Source organism: Pipistrellus hanaki, assembly GCF_964339955.1.
Source record: "Pipistrellus hanaki genome assembly, chromosome: 1".
Lineage (NCBI taxonomy): Eukaryota > Metazoa > Chordata > Mammalia > Chiroptera > Vespertilionidae > Pipistrellus > Pipistrellus hanaki.
Window position 1 is genome coordinate 83864377 of NC_140503.1, and position 9385 is coordinate 83873761.

Consider the following 9385-nt stretch of genomic DNA (forward strand, 5'->3'; position numbering starts at 1 on the left):
GCTGCCGGGCACCGCGTCCCACCCTGCGTGGGACGGGAAGGAGTGCCTCATGCTGAAGTCGTTCTGGGAGACCAATAACCACCTACATTTCCCTTCATTTAAGAGACACACGAGCCGGGACCGGTTTGGCTCAGTGGACAGAGCGTCGGCCTGCGGACTGAAAGGTCCCGGGTTCGATTCCGGACAAGGGCATGTACCTTGGTTGCGGGCACATCCCCAGTAGGGGTGTGGAAGAGGCAGCTGATCGATGATTCTCTCTCATCGATGTTTCTAACTCTCTATCCCTCTCTCCCCACCCTCCCGCACGGGCAGGAGAGCGTTGGGTGAGCGTTGGGTGTGGAAGGCCATGACGGTTCTCAGTTCAGAGCCAGAGCTGCGAGGGGAGAGGCATCCTCGGGCTCAGGAGGGAGGCAGGCTCTTGGTGCTGCCACGCTGCTCTTTGTCTGGCAGGGCCTCCTCCTTCTGGTCCAAATCTCTGTTCTCAGGCTCCTGCAAAACCTCATCCATGAAGTCCTGGGAATTCTGCTTGTAGGACACAGTTTATCGAATCGCGGTATTGAAGAGCTTCACCACGTTGGTGCCATCGGCCGCTGAGACAGAGTACAGGGGTCGGAAGAACTTTCTGGCAAAATTGAAGCTCTTTGGGGTCACCTTTATGTCAGCATCTATTTTATGGCCACCACCACACACGGCTCTCTGGCGTGAACTCCCGAAGCTCTGTACCAGGTGGCAGGTTCTTAGAGGGGGCTTTCCTCTGCACATCGAACACCATGATGCAGGCGTGAGCCTGTGGTAGTAGGAGGCGTGCATACTCTGGAACCGCTCCCAGCCCGCTGTGTCCCAACAGTCCACAAGCACAGTCTTGCCATCCACAGTGGCTGTGTGCTTAACGCAGGGTCAGGCGTACGTGGACAGTTGCTGGGGAGATACTAGTAAGAGCCGGTTACCTCATGAGAAATCTCCCCACCAGTTTGGACTTGCCCACAGCACTGTCCTTCAGGTGACCTTCACGCTGTCCTCAGCATCATATTTCTCTTGGTCCACCTCACAGGGGCTGGCTTTGTCCCTGGCCATTGGCCCCTGGCTCAGCTCAGGGGAGGGGGCTCCTATCACTGACGCACACGCTCCGGGCCATACCTCCCACTCCCACCCGCAGGGCTGACCGGCTTCCAGGTTTTGCTTCCTTTGTGTTTATAAACTTTCCCGCCATTGCACTGGTTGTTGTGAATGGGCCAGTTAGGAACATGTTTTACCACAAACAACAGAAATCACAACTGTGGCTTAAAGAAACAGGAGTTTATTTTCTTCATGTAACAGAAAGGCCAAAGGCAAGCAGCTGCCAGTGTTGGCTTAGCAGCTGCACATGGGCCACGAAGTTTCAATCCCACTGTATGTGCGCACCCGCACCGGGTGTTTTGGGAAAGAGCCTCAAGAAGCCAAAGAGCCGAATGTGGCTCAGGATCTTCAGTTTGCCGACCACTGGTCTAGGTAGAAGATTGTATGTGTACAATAATGACTGTCTCTTCCTTGCAAATATATGTACCTCATTTTTAAAAACCATTTTTCCGTTTAGATCTTATTGCACTAGATAGCATCCCATTTTTTTGTCTTATGGATGTAATAGTCTCCGAAGTCTTTTTGAATATATTGATCAGAATTTATTTTTTCCATTTTCTTCATTCTTTTAATTATTTTAATCTTCATGGAATCTTTTTGTTATTGTCCCTGTTGTTAAACGCTGTTTGTTTTCCTTCAATATCTTGCAAACCTCAGTTGCTTATTTAACATAAGTAATGATGGAAAGACCAGTTACATTCATACTGGCAGCTAAGACAGGTCTCCTCTGAAGCAGTCTTCACCCGATTCCCCTGTCTAGGGGGGCTGACTGAGACGGCCAGGCTTCATTTGAGGTGCCTGGGCTTGGAGCAGCTGGCTACGGATTGACCCCTTCCACCACCCCCACTGCTGAAACGGGGAAGGCTTAATTCTGATGTTGAGGCAGGCAGTGCATTTGCCTCCCGGCAGAGGACTTCCCATCACTCCTTCCCCTTCCCTGTATGCTCTGCGGCCTGCCTTCCTCCTCTTTCAGGGCCTTATGTCCACACAGGGAGCCCACCTTCGGGATATTTCTTGAGAGAGAAGGAAGCTCTGAGGGTTTAGCCAGGGGTTAGAGGCGGCTCCTGCCAGCAGCTTTTCATTAACAAGGGAAAGGGGGCTCCTGCCAGTGTTTGCTGTTCCGAGGGCAGTTCTTGAGTGAATCTCAAGTTCCCGCCAGGACTGCTCCAAGAGCGAGACTTCTCTGACTGTGTCCCTCTCTTCTGCTCTTGGTTTGGGGTGTGTTCTTTCCCTTGGATCTGTCCTCAGTCAGTACTGTCTCCCTTTGCTTTCCTATCTTCTAGGCTTCTTTAGGATTTCTTGTCTGCTGATGAAAATCTCCTTTATTTTGCAGTATTCTTATGAATATATTTTGTTAAAAGCACCTGCCTTTTCAGCTATTTCCTATTTCTGGGGCTGTGGCCAGGAGTGGATGCATTTGTTTGGCCTGCTCTCTGACCTGCACTCCTCCTGGAGGTATGCTTAAAAAACCATTTACTAGTACACGTGGCCAGTTGGTTGTCCTTCACAAATCAAGCAAAACACCCGTGTGGTGAGTAATTGTTAAGTAACCATCTGTACTCAGGAAATCTTTCAGTCATAAATACGCTGTATAGTTTGATGTGCAATGATGTATTCTTAGGCTTTATTATAACGAAATAAATGCTGGTACCTAAAGGTACTGATTCAGTGTCTCTCAAAGTGTACCCCCATGGGTGTTTGTCTGCTTTCTGGGTGCTTGCCTCACCTTAGAGACAATTTCTTTAAAAAAAAATAAATTAAAAACTAAACATTTTCTGATAATACAAAAGTTTCTAAAGGTGATGTTTAAATAATGTTGATGCCTGGAAATCATAAGCAAAAGTTCAATTTACTGTATTTTATTGTTGTTCTTTTGGATGGGGAAAGAAGATAGAAGAATCTTTCCTGTTTTCTTCAGAAATTAAATTGTTTGTTAAAGGAACTATTATATTATCATAGCAATAGATTTTATTTTCTATTTAACTCACCTCCAGGGGTGACTGTCTATCCAGAAGGAAGTCCCAGAAGCTCCTCAAATGACTAGATTGATAAATTTACTGAAAATGAAGACTAACCCTGCTGACTATGGACTGTCTGTAAGACCAATTCCTCCTCCTCATGAACTCATGGCACAATCTGTAGAGTTAGATTTGAAAATGAAAAGGTATGAAACATGTTGGTTTCGATGGTGAGCTCTGGTCTGCCACCTTAAAAAACTTGATTCTTACAATCATACTAGAGGCCTGTTGCACAAAGATTCATGCAAGAATAGGCCTTCCTTCCCCTGGCTTCATTTCCCGCTGCCCGGGAGCCTGTAAGTCCTCACTGCCAACCACCCAAAAGCCTGCAAGTCCTCGCTCCTGGTGGAGCGCCGCTCCTATGACTGCTCCCACCTCCTGCCCTCCCTCTCATAGCAGGTGGCTGCTCCACACATGCATGTGCAAATTAAACCACCATCTTTGTTGGGTTAATTTGCCTACTCACTCCTGATTGGCTGATGGGCATCGTGGAGTTATGATCAATTTGTATATTTCTCTTTTATTAGTGTAGATCAAAATTCTACAAAAATTATGCCCAAGCATCTAAAGGTCTAAATAAAACACCATACCCTGAAATTAGTAAAGTTAAGTGGCACCTATAATTCAAAGCTTTTCTAATTTAATCATGCCAAGGATTTCACAAATAAGAACACTTATTACTTATTTCTCCTTATTTATCTACTCATTTTACTTGGAAGGTACAGTAATATAACCATTGGTGCAAGTGAGATTGAATAAATAATCATGCTAGAAATTGAATAGCTCAATATAATATACTTGAAAATAAGAGCAAGTTTCCGTTATCTTTACATTTCAGGAATTGCTAGTTTGCTATTACTGACTTAGACATATATATTTCTAACACTTTCCTCAGAAGAAGGGAATTTAAGAACATACATGGATATAACTCAGTCCAATTTGACCTAGTTTGTAAGTTAATTGAGTTTGGAGGAGGAATAAATTAGACTATTTGCTACAAATGGAGGTTTAGGATTATTTAAGAGGAAACAATAATTTCATATATAGCTTTTCACTCTGTTTAGTCTTTGAGTATGGATTTCACATTTATTATTGAGTAGTCAATATACCTAGAACTGGGTATTCTAATGGCCAAGAGGTAGTTTAAGAGTCTCTGGACAAACACTTCTGTAGGGCCAGAAATGCTGTCAGAATTTTCTCAGAAAATATCTGAATGTTTGTCTTTATTCTAATTTTAATCACACTGTTATTTGCTAAGGTTTTAAAAATGCAATGTAATCCTGTTCAGTTTCCAAAGAGGGGTGAACATACAATGAAATGAATTAACTAGGCCAATCATAATCAAACACAGCAGAAAGTCAGACAGACCTACCATATGCCAAGCATTTTGCAAACAGATCTTCCTGCCTGGGAAAATGTGACACTGTGTGTGTGCGTGTGTGTGTGTGTGCGTGTAGTAACTGGGAGAGGTGAGATATCCTTTCAGGAAGGAGCTTTTCTCCTTTTATGAAATCTGTTCACATGACTTTCAATAAAGCACCAACAAAGTTGTCATATTTTGTGAGTAGCTAAATTATTCTGGTAGCTGACTACAAAATGGAAAGCCACTATGAAGGAAACCTCTTCTCATCACATACCCTGGCTAAGGTGATACTCGTATTCTCTCTGAATATAATTTGTTCATCCAATAAAATGTCGTTGAATCTGGGATAATCACTGAGTATTTTTAAACTCAAGCTAAGAAAGGTTGCTTTGAAGGAGAAGCAGTGTGACATTAGGAACACTGGGGCCAGAGCAAGACAAGATAGCCCTGCAGGCGGACTTCGCTATTGATTTTTTAGGTGACCTCGGGCTCAAGTGAAGTTATGAGTGACCCAACTTCAATGAACTCTGCTTTTCCTTATCTGTAAAATAGTGTTAATAACCACATGATGTTGATTTTAGGATTAAATTAGATAATATAAGCAAAGTGCTTAGCGTACTACAAGGCACATTGTAAATGCTCAAGAAAGATGAGCAATTATTATCATTAAAACAGTCAAAATACTAAACCTTTTCTCCATGCCACAAATACTAATTGTTCATTTACTGTGAGTCCAACCTTGCTAACTACTAGGAATTAAGAATCTGCATCTCTGTTGGTTACAGATGGCAATTTCTGCTTCTTAACCTTATTTTAAAGACAAAACTTTGCAGTCCATCGTTCACTTAAATAGATCTACCCATTGCCACTTTTTGAATAGTTTAAGATTAATATCTTTTAGCGATGCTTAATGGACAACTACAGCAGCAACTCTTACATTTGAGTACGCTTCAGGTGGCTTCTGTCTCAGAATGTGGGCAGTAGGGTTTCGGTCAGGATTGTATAAGGAAGACAGGGGCCAGTATTACACGGTTCTGTGATGCTTTTGCATGGATTTTTATTTTTGCCTTAAATCTGATACACGCTAAGGCTGTCATGGATATAGCTTCTACCTCCTAAGACAAATTTTGCTTCTGTATGAACATGGATTGCCTGTGACCGTTACGTTTGCCTGTGTGTCTCTAGCAGCTGGAGGAATAATCACATCTGGCGGGAGGGGTGGGGTGAGCCCCATTCTGCTGCAGGTCCCCCGAGTGCGCTCTGAGCCCCGCCTTCCCGGAGAATGTGCTTTGGAGCAGGGTGGACCGTGGGCAAGGGGCTTGTCTGGGCTTCCATTCATCTCCAAAGATGGCGGGGGGGGGTAATCCCTTCACAAATATGGGATGGGGGCTGCTCGGAGGCTGGCAAGTAATAAACAGTGAGGGTTTCTATTTTTTTTTTTTTTTAATCCTGGATTCCTCCAGCCCTTCTTTCTGTAGTCTTCAGCAATAACTTAGCCCTGAAGGATTTAAATGGAATGACCTTAATTCTTGCTTTGTTTGCACTCTATCTTTTAAGGAGCTGCAATGAAGACCTAGGCAAACAGTAGATTAACAGTGGTACCTTTTATAAAGCTGATTAGTTCCTAAAATATGCTGAAGGGAAACAAACAAACAAAAAAAATAGTGGAATGGAGGCTGAGACAGAAGCCTTTGTCGGAGACTTTGAAGCAGCTCCGTTCCTCTCGGTGGTTGCAGATATTGACCTTCCAGTGAAATGTTGCCTTTGTGTGCAGAGGCTTTGCCAGGATAGCATTTATGGTATTAAGAGGGCGCCTGGTAAGTGTTTTTAAACAAATATTACTCACTGCCTAATTTTGGTTTAAGGGGAGAATTGTACTGGGGATAAATTCAGAAAACATTTGATTATGGCTCATCTGCTGCTCCTTGTAGCAATGGCTATCAAGTGGCTGGCAGTGTCAGAATCCGAGTTCTAAAGACGCTGTTCCCCACGGGGTCATTAAGAGAAGCACAGCCTCCTACAATCTCCTTCAGCTCCTCCGGATTTGAAGGAATTTATAGAGAAACTTCCACGACACCTCAGCAATATCCAAATGAAAGCCAAAGCATTATAGTGTGACAGAGCCGAAAGTGTGCCTCTGGAAAGAAAAAAATATATGTATATATAAAGCTGTACGGAAAATAGTCTGGGCTTCAGCTTCTGTTTCCTTTGAGGGATGGGAACATGTTACTGAAATTGTTCAATTTGATTTAACATTAAATAAAACTGTGGAAGGCTAGGGTGCATTAATAAGATGATCCATCTGCTTATAATAATAGGATAATTCACATCTTCATTGTCAGAGCAGAAAGCCTCCGATAAGGTCAATCATTAAACTCGATACGTTTCATTCTTTGGTGCCGTCTTCTTAGATGCTCGCTGCCACTCGTCCGCCCTCCTTTCCCACTATGCACCTATATTGCAAATTTAGTTCCATTAGGTAGCTGCTCATGCCATTATGAAGCCTGATTCCATCATTTTCAAAGTGCTAAGCCATTTAAATACAGAGCAGTCTTTGGCCATATTTAATCCAAATATTTACACACATCCAGCTCCTTCTCATCTTTTTAAATAGGCTGCAGGGCTTATTTTTAAATTACATCCTCATTCATGCTCTGTAAAAGCATCAAGAAAAACTGTCCATGGGATTTAAATTCTGGTCCACGGGCGCTGCTTCCAATTCCGGGCACGGCCATTACATACCGGCCCCACCGAATCCTCCGCATGGCGTTCTTGTGTCGAGGCAGGAAAGATAAAACTGAAACAGCCAATTCCCAGAAATCACACTACCTTCTCCCAGAAATCACACTACACGGTAGCTTTTGCCTTCTTCTGTGTTTATAAAGGGCATTTTAAAATAAGGGAGCCAGAAAAGAGACCTCAGTTGGAAGTTGGGATGCTTAAAATGAGGCAGGTGCTTACCCAAAACCATGTGCATGATTTCTGTCACCACATGGGGTCAGTTAACGATGTATCTGTTTGGGAGAGATGGATTTCTGTTGACACGAGTCTTATCATGACTTGGGAGCTATGACTGACCCTAACATATCCCAGCAGTCCTGCGTCATCATGGTCCCTTCAAACCTTTGGTACTATCTTTCCCACAGAGTCCCTGTCCTATTGGTTTCTATAATAGTATCAGCTTTCAATCCAGCCGGATGACAAATGCACAGACGCCCTGAAGACATCGATGCGCCAGCTTTCTTCCTCCCGTTGCTCTGCAGATGTTGGCGCAGTGAGAACTCTCTCTTGTCCATTTTGAAAAGGCAGTCAGCCCAAACTACTTTTTGATTAAACAAATAACTTGGTCCCAACCTACCTTATCTTGTTTTGTACTTAAAAAAAAAAAAAAAAAAAAAAAATCCTGCCTGGCTGGGGAGGCTCCGTGGATTGAGCATGCTCCCAGTTCCATTCCCAGGCAAGGCACATGCCCAGGTTGCAGGCTCCTTCCCCAGGAGGAGGCATGCAGGAGGCAGCCTGTCCATGTCTCTCTCTCATCATTGATGTCTCTCTCTCTCTCTAGAAAATCAATAAAAACGTATTTTTGAAAAATTCTTACAGTGAAGAGGGGGCTGCCGGAGGAGCCTGTGTGAGATCCCCACAAACGATCAAAACGGTGCAATTGTCCCGGGCGCACTTCCCCGGCGGCCTGCCGTTTGCTCCCACTCACCTAGAGGGCTCGTGGACGGCCTGAGAGGCTGGTGAGCCTGCGAGCGTTCTAACAAATTTTCAAAAGTTGCCATGGGGAGAGAATAGAAAGAAAGCCCTTCAGAAAGAAAATTATTTTCACAGCATCATCGCCAGGAAAACACCCCTGCCATGGATATCTTTGAAGGTCGGCTGCAATCTGAACTAATTGGGGAGGGGTGGGGAGCGCTTTCAGATTCGCTCACCTTTTGTAATGGGCCTCAGAGAAATGATCTGCGGCCAAGCGCTTCCTGCAATGAGTGGTTCGGGCACTTTCTAAGCAAAAGGAGAGGCTCCTCCAGTTTCTTCTTGTTCGTGCCACTGAGAGAGGTCACCGCCTTCCCTCTTTTGCTTGCCACTTCTGATGATCGGGTACGTTCGCTCCAAAAATCACCTTTTGTTGTGAGGACATTAATCTTCTCCCCGGTGCTGAGATGCTTGGCAAGGAGGAGGGGCGGAAGTGGGACGGAGGCCTGATCTCAAAAGCCTCAAGATCACAGCCAAAGAGCATTATTTATAGGCCGTTACCGAACACCTGCTTCAGTCTGTGCTGAACGTACTGCAGCAAACCGAGGACGAGACAACACGCTTGTGAATATTGGACGTGATGATGAGCCCGGCCACAGCCCTCGGGCTGAGGGCAGGGAAGCACAATCTCGGAAGTGCTGGTCCTCCTCCTTGGAGTCTGAGGTGGTTGCTAGCTGGTTTCCACCTATGCTTGCTGAATATTATGCCATTAGGCAGTATGAAAGAAAATCAAAATATACGTTTATCGGGTACTAAGCAGTAAGTGCCCTTTCAAGTGCTGTTTCATGGCCGGGCTTTAAAGTCACCCCGGAATGCCCTCCGGAAGCTGGAACAGCCTGTTCTGCAGATTTCTATGGCTGCAAACCACCATGAGATGCCGAGTGGAAGTGCAGAGACTCATGAACATCCCACACGCTGTACGCTTAAAGGCATATTCAGGAAGGGAAAACTGCCCTCTGCCACGTATGTTCTTGAATTTGTAGTTTGAATTGAAAAATTGGTGATGTCTCAGCTGTGTTTTCTCCAAACTTGAGTGACAATCAATGTCTGGTTCAACATAAAAATGGATATACTTCCTAGAGCATTCAAGGAAGGAATCTATGTTTGGATGGTGAATTAGAGTGAGCAGTGGCTA

The 9385-nt window shown here is 44.5% G+C and overlaps 1 pseudogene across 1 annotated transcript; it reads right to left on the bottom strand.

Annotated features, from left to right (window-relative positions):
- Nucleotides 1–399: 399 nt before the first annotated feature.
- LOC311625382 (rab-like protein 2A) lies at nt 400–1080 on the bottom strand (annotated as a pseudogene). The gene has a single exon. The product of its transcript is annotated as a rab-like protein 2A (transcript).
- Nucleotides 1081–9385: the final 8305 nt, after the last annotated feature.